The following is a 10,479-nucleotide window of genomic DNA, read 5'->3' as shown; positions in this document are numbered from 1 at the left end:
AGTCCACTATCCCCATGGACCTGTACATGTTTCTCTATTTGTAAAACCCAGAACCCATGTCCACGTAAACATGGTAAAAAGGCACCTAATTCCCTTCTCGCCAATGCCGTGCTTCCTGGGCAAGCTCTGTGATGCTTCTCGACGGCTGGAATCCCTGGGAGTCTTGTATTTCTCATAAAGAACCAGTTCAGGCCCTCGCCCAATCACTTCCATTTGAGGTTAATGTCTCTAAGAAGTTTAACTCTTTCTAGAGAATTAAAACACATAGCACACAGCAGTTGCAGAGAGAAAGCAAGAAGAAAACCAGGCCTGTTCTGTCTTCAGAGGCACGTCCATTTCTGGGGAAAGAAAAAGCGGTCCCTCTTTTCTTTTGATGTCAAACACACACAGCGTCCTTCAACTACTGGCCTTCACAGATAAATGTGGCGTGGCCATGGACCCTGGAGACAACGGCGCGTTTGATGTTCGTGCTCTGCAGAACGTGGAAACGGGGGAATGTGGGTTTCTCTCTGTGAACGGATCTTGCAGCCCCGACTCCTGCCTGTTTGGTTTCTGATCAATGTAACGAGGGTTTTCAAGAATATTGCAGAAAAGTCTGTTGACCCAAGGAGATCCAGAATCACGGAAGTAGGAGCAGACTGACCAACCTCAGAGGGATGGGGCTGCAGGCGAGGCAAGAGACCAAAGAGCTTACATGCACAGATGCACAACCAGTCCACATGGACACTGGGCTGGGGAAGGCAGGGGGGGTGGGAGCGGGAAGGAGGGGTCAATGGGGGACTCAGGGGGACCTCTGTAATACTTTCAACAATAATAATATATTTAGAAACGAATATTACAGAGAAGCACCCGGCAGCATGAATGATCTACCGCAGGGGCAAGAAGCACCGGGCTGCCCTCCAAACGGTCTTGTTTAACAGCCATATGGGGCAACAGAGCTGGTTCTGAGGGCCTTTCTGCTTTCGCTGGCTTCCGTAGGAGGTGCTGGAAGGCGCCCCTACAGCGATCACACAAGAGCAAAGCACAAGCCCGGGAGAACACGCTGCTCCATCTGCTCCCTCAGCCCGCCGCCGCGACTGCCTGCGGAGCTCGCCATAAAAGGACGCGGTGGAGCTGCGGGTGCAAGGCCTGGCTTTAAAGAGGCACTGGACTGACTTTGGGCAGCTGCATCCTTTATCCCTTTTATCCTTCATCACAGAAACAGCTCCGGAGAAATTCTCAGAGATGAAAATAACTTCAGCTGAGAACCTTCCATGGGGGGAGACGGACTCTACGGTTTAAGACGGGGCGCTGTGTCCTGAAAGGCAGGGGACCCTGCATGGGGTGAAAGGGAGCACAGCTCCCCTTTATAAACAGACCCTCCGACTGCCCGGCCGAGTGCAAACACTGGCGTGAGATGGGGAGTTCCGTAGTATCACCTCCTCCTTGAAAGTGAGAAAAGTCGGCAACAGCAAGGTTGGAGTTGTGACTCCAGTTGTAAGGTTAGCATTGATTTAGAGGGGGAAACGTGTATTTTTAGATTCTGTTTCACAGGATATCCAATAATATGGCCAACACTGAGATCAGATTGGATGACAAATAACGCTGGCCGCGTGACGCAGCAGGTGGTGTGATGCTAAACAAGTTTGGGGTGTGTCTAATTGCTAACATACTCCAGAATAGCCAAGAGAGGTCAGTAGAGGTACTGACCACGTCCTATTTCATGCTATGTAGACCTTGGGTTTGCTGCTCTGTGTCCACTGAAACTTTTCTGCCTGAATGGGTTTTTCCTACAGATCCTCTTTCTTCCTCCGGCTTTGACCACACCACGTGAGGGGCTGGATTTCCCTCCGAGATGGAGCCCCCCACCCCTCCACCCTCCTCCCTACTCAGGTTCAGCCCGAGTTTCACCCATGATGTTTTTCCTTGGGAGTTTGCCTTTCTTCACCCTTCTGAAAACCACGCTCCTAGAGACAAGATCCAAGTCACAGGGCCTCCCACCCCCGAAAACCAGCCGTCCTGGGAATGGCCTTCAACTGTGGGTGGCGAGCACTACGGGGCACAAGACAGCAACTTACATTCGGGAGGAGCACCCTAACAGCAGCCACGGCTTCCTAATGTTACACAGAGAAGGTTCTAGAACTTCTCTCCAAACCACTGGATGTAGTGGAGGAACCTGTGTGGCGTGGAGAGAGGTCTGTTAACGCGTGTGGACAGTCCAGAGCCGTCCAGGACGCCAGCCACTCCCCATGTGGCCAGCGGGACTGAGGCCTGGGTTTTACATTTTATTTAGCTTCGGTTCATTTACATTCACATTTTAAAGTGGAAGCAGTTGTTCGGTTACCCGCAGATTGGCTTGGGCAGGACAACACTTGATTTTCACCATTATGTCATGTAAGGTATTCTTGGTGTGGGCACACGTCAGCACATGTTATTTCTAGTGTTTCGTCATTTTTTTTTTTTTATCCTCTCCTGAGGACATTTTTCGATGTTTTGTTCAGATAGAGTGGGAGGGAGAGAGAGAGAGAGAAAGAGAGAGAAACTTTGACGTGAAAGGGACACATCGAGTGGCTGCCACCCGCACGACCCAACCAGGGACGGGGACAAACTGCAACCGAGGTACGTGCCCTTAGCGGGAACCGAACCCAGGTCTCTTGGGACCGCAGGCCAATGCTCTACCGCTGAGCCAAACCGGCCAGGGCCGGCATATTTTTTGATAAGTGTTTACATGTTGAAAAGATAATAGTTTTGATATATTGGGTTAAACAAAATATGTTGTTAAAATTAAGTTTGCCCCTTTCTTTTTACTGTCTTCATGTGGCCCCTGGAAAGTTTTACGTTACGTCCGAGGCGCAGTGCAGGGCACAAGTACGCCCACAGCCGTGAGTACGCGAAACAGCGTATCCTGTTCTTCTTCATTAGTTACCACCCTGTTTCCACACGGGCAGCTGTGAGCCCGCTTTGGCCGCCCTGTTTCCTCACAGGATGGGGCCGTCCGCAGGACAACCTAAGGCCTGGTGCGGAGATCAGAGCTGCGGCAGAGGCCAGGCTGGCAGAGGGGTTTGGATGCCGTTATTTCTCTGGTTTTTATTCAGGGGCTTAATTTTTTCCCAACAACTGGGAAAAATGAAAATGTTTAAAGCTTGAATTTTTTATTGTGTGACAATAATATTTCAAACGTTCATCTATTGCCCGTTGGCCTTCTGCCCCTAAAATGAGTCCTTAAACTAGGGACTAGCGCAAGACTGTCTCACCTGCAGCCCCAGACTCTGGCAGCGACTGGGGTGATGGAGGGTCCCCAGACCCCCCGGGCCAAGCACGGTCTGTGCCCTGAATAAAGTCCCTCTGGCCTACGCTGGAACGACAATTTTTCAAAAGGATAGGTGTTGCTTCATTAATAAAATGTAAGTTCACCTTAATGTGTTACTGAATTCAGAGTAGTCATGGCGTCATTACATATTTTTGCAATCCAAAGACTCTAAAACTCGCCCTGGCCGGTTTGGCTCAGCAGTTGGAGCGTCGGCCTGCGGTCCGGAGAGACCCGGGTTCGGTTCCCGCTAAGGGCACGTACTTCAGTTGCAGTTTGTCCCCGGCCCTGGTTGGTCGTGCGGGTGGCAGCCACTCGATGTGTCCCTTCACGTTGATGTTTCTCTCTCTCTCTCTCCCTTCCTCTCTCTCCCTCCCGCTCTATCTGAACAAAAAATGGAAAAATGTCCTCGGGCGAGGATAAAAAACAAAAACAAAAAACAAAGACTCTAAAACTCAGCTCCTCACACCTGGCTCTGCAGTGTTGGGTCTCTGCTCGCTCATTTGGTGCCTTTGTGCAAATTAGAGCGAGGTGCGCCAGGGATTACAGTCCTGACTCACCCCAGGGGCTTGGCCTGCACCACAATGTGCTGCAGCCCAATACAGTTTCATATTCAAAAAGTTCTTTACACTTGGAAAGGCTTAACTGAACCCTGAGAATACCCAGCAACTGTCAAATAAGAAATGGCTGCTCTGCCTCCAAGGAGCCCTGCCCTTGGCATTGTCCAGGGTCAGTGTCCATGCGCTCGACCCGGAGGCTGGTGAGGTGTGCTCCCAGTCTCCGCCAGCTCTCCGGGCTGGGGCAGGTCACCACAGTCCCTCATACCATCTGGCCCCAGGGGACAGAAACAGGAGCCTGTGGTCTCATGGCCAAAAGGTTCTGGAAGGGGCAAAGTCAAGTTGAAACAAAATCGGAATCAGGATTCTTTTACCTTTAATTTAGAATTTTGCAGCAGATTGGAACATGTGTTGGAATTCATTTAAATTTAGGACAGGGTTTTCAACCTCCACGCTGTTCCCATTTCGTTCTTTTGGGGGCTGTCCCGTGCGTGGCAGGATGTTCAGCAGCATCTCTAGCCTCCAACCACCAGAGGCCAGTAGCACTCCCCTCCCAGTGCAACCATCAAAAATGTCTCTGGACACTTCCAATGTCCCCTGGAGGGTAAAATTTCCCAGGTGAGAACCACCCATTTAGAATACTTCAAGACATTGTTTGTGGCTTTAGCTGATTTTCGTAATTTACATATTACAGCTGCAAATACAGGGACTTTGGAATCTGACATATCCGAATGCCAGTCTGGCGCCCCCATTACCAGCTGTGTGACCTGGGGCACGTTACTTAACATCTCTGTATCTCAATTTCCTCACCTGCAAAATGGGGCAAGAACTGGGCTGTCCTCGCAGAGATGTGAGGATTAAGAAGATGAAGCTCCTAATAGGTGATCAATAAACAGCAGCCAGTACACTCCTTGCGAAGGGGCCTCATGCCAGGAATCTGGGATCTATTCTCGTGCCACAGCTTCCTCTGGTCCCGGTGGTAGGTGTGGCAGCCAAGGGCCTGGGCTCTGAAGTCAGAGCCCAGGGTTCACACTCCAGATGCGATGTGGAATGAGGTGCTTAACTCTGAAGCCACCATTTTTGATAGAGAGAGAGAGAGAGGAAGAGAGAGAGAGGAAGAGAGAGAAGAAGAGGAGAAGGAGGAGGAGAAGAAGGAAGAGTAGGAGGAGGAAAAGGACAAGGAGGAGGAGGAGGAGGGGAGAAGGAGGAGGAGAGGGAGAGGGAGAGGGAGAGGGAGAGGGAGAGGGAGAGAGAGAGGGAGAGGGAGAGAGAGAGGGAGAGGGAGAGGGAGAGGGAGAAGGAGAAGGAGCAGCTCCCTGCAGGCTGCCCTGGGCGCAAAGGGCAGCGCAGAGGCTGTGTCCTCGTGGTGATTAATGCAGGAGCGCGTGTGAACGCAGGGAGGGCTAAGGGAGGTGTTTTATAAAACTGCAACAAAACCGAGTCTCTCTTAACCTTCCTCCCCTGCTGCTGCCCCCCCCCCCGAGGGAACGTGCTGGAACCCCAAAGCCCTCACACCTCACTTTGTGCCCGCCTACGGGGATCCCATCTGTTCCCCCTGCCTACCCCTCGGGACTCCTCTCCTTGTTTCTGGAAGCTCTCCTGGTCTCGGGACTGCGCTATTCCCTGGTTCACTCCAATCACCCCAGACTCTTATGGCAAATGAAGCCAGCAAAGCCCTCCCTTCACCAGCATTTCGGTGTCTAATTCAGTCCCAGGGTCTCTGCCGAGCCTCAGTTTCCTCAACTGTAAGTGGGGCCACTCAAGCCTCCCTTTCTCCTTGGGGCCAGAGTGGCTCCCCATTCCTGCACGCCGGGCATTTCTCTATCCCTGTGATTCCACCCCACCCCCCTTACAATAAACCTGCTTCTTTTTCTAAACCACGAACTCCTCTGGGCCAAGGACTGTATCCTATTCACACTTATATCCATCACATAGCTCCTGCCCCAAGGCAAGTCCTCAGCAAACGTTTGTTGAATGAATGAGCGGAGGAGAGGGGCCGTGGTCACCTGAGACTCTCAGTGGGACAGGGTGGGGTTTCCTTCCCTCTCACCCTCTTCTCACTCCGCCCACCTCTGCCCTTTGCTGGAAAATATCCTTTGTAAGATGAAGCAGAGACTTGAAACAGCGTAATAATTCACGGATGTTGTGCAGCGAAGTAGATAATATTTGCAAAGTAAATGTGAGTTGAGGGGGGGTGGTTTTTTTAGGAAGAACCTAACCTACTGCTCATCCTGCAGACTGAGTGCTTTTGCCCGAGAACTGAGGGTCCTGGGAAGGATGTTGAGGGCTGAGGAGACAGTGGGTGACAGGGTCACAGAGAAGGGAAATCCCAGCAACCTCCAAGGAAGGCCCCGTAAGGACTAGCAGAGCCCTGATGCGGAAGAAAACAGGAATCTTGCCCCTCCTCTGGGCTCTGTGAGTCTCTTGCACCTGAGAGCAGGGTTTTGCTTGTGGGACTCACTCCTCACTCTTCCTGGAGCCTCCCACCCTCACCTCCAACCGAAACCTCAAATAAGAGATTACACTCAGAAAACAGACCACGTCGATGACAACGGCGGTTTATCTGCTGCGGCTCAGAACCACCGGGATGCTCTGTGGGGTTATCTACAGCGTGAAGGTTCTGCTGAGACCCTCCCCGCAGGAGACAGTTACAGCCTGGCGGGCACAGTCTGCCGCAGGTCACACAGCTCGGCCAGCTCGGGAAAATGAGGTCTGGGCCTCCACCGGAGGACCAGATGGACTGAAAGGCCTCAGTGTGGGGTCGTGGCAAGGACAGGAGAGTAAGAGACGGACCCCAACACGGATTCTGCCAACGACTTACACTGTGACCCTCTAAGTCACAGCTTTCCGGGTGTTCTTTTTTGACCTGTTAATGGAACTACTACTACTTGTCACACTGAGTTCCCAGAGAAGTCGGAGATGAAGTGAGATGCTACCTTCGAAAACGCATGGAAAGGGTTAGGTGCTGAGCGCCTCCGGCATGCTTCCGTTACCGGTTTGTTAAATCACTAAGGTTTAAAAGCCTTTTTCCATTCTGTGGACTGCGGATGAGCGACGGAGGGAGGCAGCTGCCGGAGCGTTGGTGAGAGCCACGGGCAGGAGGAACGCGACAAGGACGGTGGCCAGGAGGGGGACGCACTCCCCTGCCCAAGCTCCTCCCTCTGTCCCAGGGCACACAAAGGCACACACAGCAGAAAGCCTCCTGCGGAAGGGACTCGACACTGAAGAAAACAGGGAAGGATTCTGGAGGGCAGCTCGCTTCTGACCGCAGGTCACGGCCCTTCGCAGCCAGTGGGGCACTGGATCTGGGTGGTGAACTCTACTCCTTACAGCTTTTCTTCTGATGTGCGCGGGATCCAAAGCCAGACGAGCCGAGCGAGACGGTCAGGGCACAGGCCCAGGTCGTGGGCCAAACCCCCAGTGCGGGTGTGCGGGAGGCGGCCAGTCCATGTTCTCCCTCATCGACGTTTCCATCTCTCTCCCTCTCCCTTCCTCGCTCTCTAAAAACGAAAAAAGGCAATTAAAAAACAACAAAGTTGAGATAGTCAGCATGTCGCAGGAAGATTAGAAGTTTTGGTCTGCAGTTTTTGCACAGTTAACAAATGAGGCTACAAATGATGATAAATGATGTGAATTGACATTACAACCTCAAAACAGGGATGCATTTTTAAAAACTTCAGCAAAATTGGGGATTCTTCTTACTCTTAAATTGTAATGGGCATAGCCCTGGTCGGTTTGGCTCAGCAGTTAGAGCGTCGGCCTGCGGTCCGGGGAGACCCGGGTTCGGTTCCCGCTAAGGGCATGTACCTAGGCTGCGGTTTGTCCCCAGCCCTGGTTGGATCGTGTGGGTGGCAGCCACTCGATGTGTCCCTTTCACGTCGATGTTTCTCTCTCTCTTCTCTCTCTCCCTCCCACTCCATCTGAACAAAAATGGAAAAATGTCCTCGGGTAAGGATAAAAAAAAAATTGTAATGGGCATAAATGATTTGTAAGTCAGATCAGCTGCTGCAGATGTATTTTCTTATCTAGTAGTTTAGTCCATCCATGGTCCAAGAATTTGTCATTCAACAGCCCGGCAGAGTGACTATGACATTCTTCTTGTTAATGTAGTATCAACAAATGATCTGTGACCCTGATCCTGATCTAGAAGTGACTGTTCAGTTACTGGGACTTCTCTGTACTCCGATTGGTCCAGAGAACATGCTGGCTACAACTAATAAAACTGAAAAAAAAAAGTGAATTTTAAATTTCTTCTACAACCACTGGGTGCATGTCTTCACAGCACCACTTTGATCAACACTTCACAAAACAGAGGTGAAAAGGACACCATAGTGGGATCTAACAAAAACAGCATGATTTGTCCTGATAATTACCCTGCTTGCCTGCCTTTCGGAGCTACTCACACTCTGTGGAACTTCACACATATCACATAAAAAGTACATCGTGAACGAGAACCCGCCAAGGAGAGTCCTGGTACTGAAGAATCACAGCACCTTTCCCGGCGCCACGTGCTCTTCGTTTTAGGAGGATACTGGCCTTCAAGATGAAGGCTGTCGTTCTGACATCGCAAGGGGGGTCTCCTGGAGCCAGCTGTAAGTGCTCATGTGGACAATGGAACTTGGTACAACCTGTTGGATTCAGCTGTCATTGAGTTATTTGGATTTATAAGAGTGGAAGATACTAAGCCTCTTCCTGCCCATATAGTTGAAAATGCTTATAAAGCACTTGAATCAGTTGACTATGTTCAGCATTCGAAAGACTGAAGACTGAATATGAGCAAGAAAAAGACAGACACAATCAGAAACCGATCCGCGTACCACCTGTACCGCGCGGCAGCAGATTTCACAGAGATGCAAAAGCCTTGGAAGGGGAGGAGGAAATGTGGTTGAATGAAGGTGAAGAGGAGGAAGGAAAAGCGGCTGTGGCACCAGTGGAAAAATCTAAGCCCGAAGACGATTTTCCAGATAATTATGAAAAACTTATGGAGACTAAGAAAGCAAAACAAAGTGAAGACAAGAAAAACCTTCCCAAAAGAACATCTGGTGGCTTCCAGCTGACTCCTATCCACTCCACCAGGGCTGCTGATGGAGCAAGCGGTGCAAACAGTAAACCCATAGGGTGCAGACCCCCCCCGTTCTGCTGGATCCTCCTCCGAAATGACAAACTTGGCTGCATCAATAACCACCGCCCAGGGAAGTCTGGTTGGTTTAGTGGATTATTCAGATGATGAAGAGGAAGAGGAAGAAGAAACATCTTCCAGGAAAAGACCTCATCTTGGCTCATAAAATATTTACTGGGGACCCTCAACATGGGACCTAACTAAAATGCTGCAACTATTCCATAGCTGAAAATCTGAATCAGAAAGCTTTCTCACTCGAACTTAACAAAAACACAAGGAGTAGCAAAAATCAGCTAGGAGATTTTAGTTGGTAAAACGTCAGGCCTCTACCCTGGCCGGTTTGGCTCAGCAGTTGGAGCATCGGCCCACAGACCAAGAAATCGGGTTCAATTCTGGTCAAGGGCAAGTACCTCGGTTGTGGTTTGGTCCCCGGCCCTGGTTGGGTTGTGCAGGAAGCGACCAATCGATGTGATTGATGTGTCTCTCTCACATCAATGTTTCTCTCTCTCCCCCTCCCTCCCTCCCTCCCTCTCAAACTCTATCTGAAGATAAATTGAAAAAATATCCTCAGATGAGGATTTAAAAAACAAACAGGCTTCCAGGAACTTGAGTGCCTGCTGGTGATCAAGGGGTTTTCTCACAGGCTACCCAAGAAAGAAGGTTAGTAACCAGAACCTGGGAGATAGCTTCTCAGCAAGGAAATTCTCAGGTTTGGGGATGCTTTTAGGGGAGGGACAATGTTGAAAAAATAACATTTAATGCAGGGTTGCTCCAGGGTGGGTATCAATCTAGATATAATTATAAAACTTCAGATGAAAACCCAATAGCAACATTACTGGTATAATGGTTCTGACCATGTTGTTCTGTTCACCAGTTGCCTCTTTTTAAAAGAAATATAATTGAAAACAAATTCAACTGTCATAAAAAATGAAGGTAAGCTCTTGGAACCATTTCTTTGAAGATTTAACAGAAATTCAGCCTTTCTTTGTAGTTGGAGGGACGTGCACCCTGTGTTACCACACAGAGTTTTCTACACCAGGAACTTTTGTATGTATTTTGATGAAAATGAACAAGCTGGATTTGAAATGGACAATTTTGTTAACGTACCTTTAAAATCAGCACTTTTAGAGATAACAGATGGCCAAGAATCAGGACAGTAGTATTCCAAAATGATTTTCTCTAGAAATGGAAGTGGACTGACCGCATGTTTTCAGCTGCCTAGCAGTACGATCTTTTGTGGAAGATACTCTGAAGTTACTTTCTGCTTTGTTAGTAAATTGTCTCTCTCCAGAGCTGCGGGCAGTTTTAAAGTGTAATTTATAAAGACGAATATACAGAGAATAGTGCTGAATTAAGTGGATATGAGTATCTAGGGGCCATTTTGATCCAAGAAGTTACTTCATTGTCAAAATCAGTATGCCACACAGAAAGCTTTTCCGTAAACAAACAAGGTGTATAAGAAAGCTGCTTTTCTTAAAAGAGTAAAAGCACATTCTATGTATGCAAATGAATTTAAA

General features: G+C 49.5%; 1 pseudogene; it reads left to right on the top strand.

Annotated features, from left to right (window-relative positions):
• The first annotated feature begins 433 nt into the window (after nucleotides 1-433).
• On the top strand, nucleotides 434-9,128 carry LOC118631135 (annotated as a pseudogene).
• The last annotated feature ends 1,351 nt before the right edge of the window (nucleotides 9,129-10,479 follow it).

This window comes from Molossus molossus, unplaced genomic scaffold (genome assembly GCF_014108415.1).
Source record: "Molossus molossus isolate mMolMol1 unplaced genomic scaffold, mMolMol1.p scaffold_m16_p_15, whole genome shotgun sequence".
In the NCBI taxonomy this organism is placed as follows: domain Eukaryota; kingdom Metazoa; phylum Chordata; class Mammalia; order Chiroptera; family Molossidae; genus Molossus; species Molossus molossus.
The sequence above is the reverse complement of the archived record's forward strand: the minus strand, read 5'-3'. Positions and strand labels throughout refer to the sequence as shown.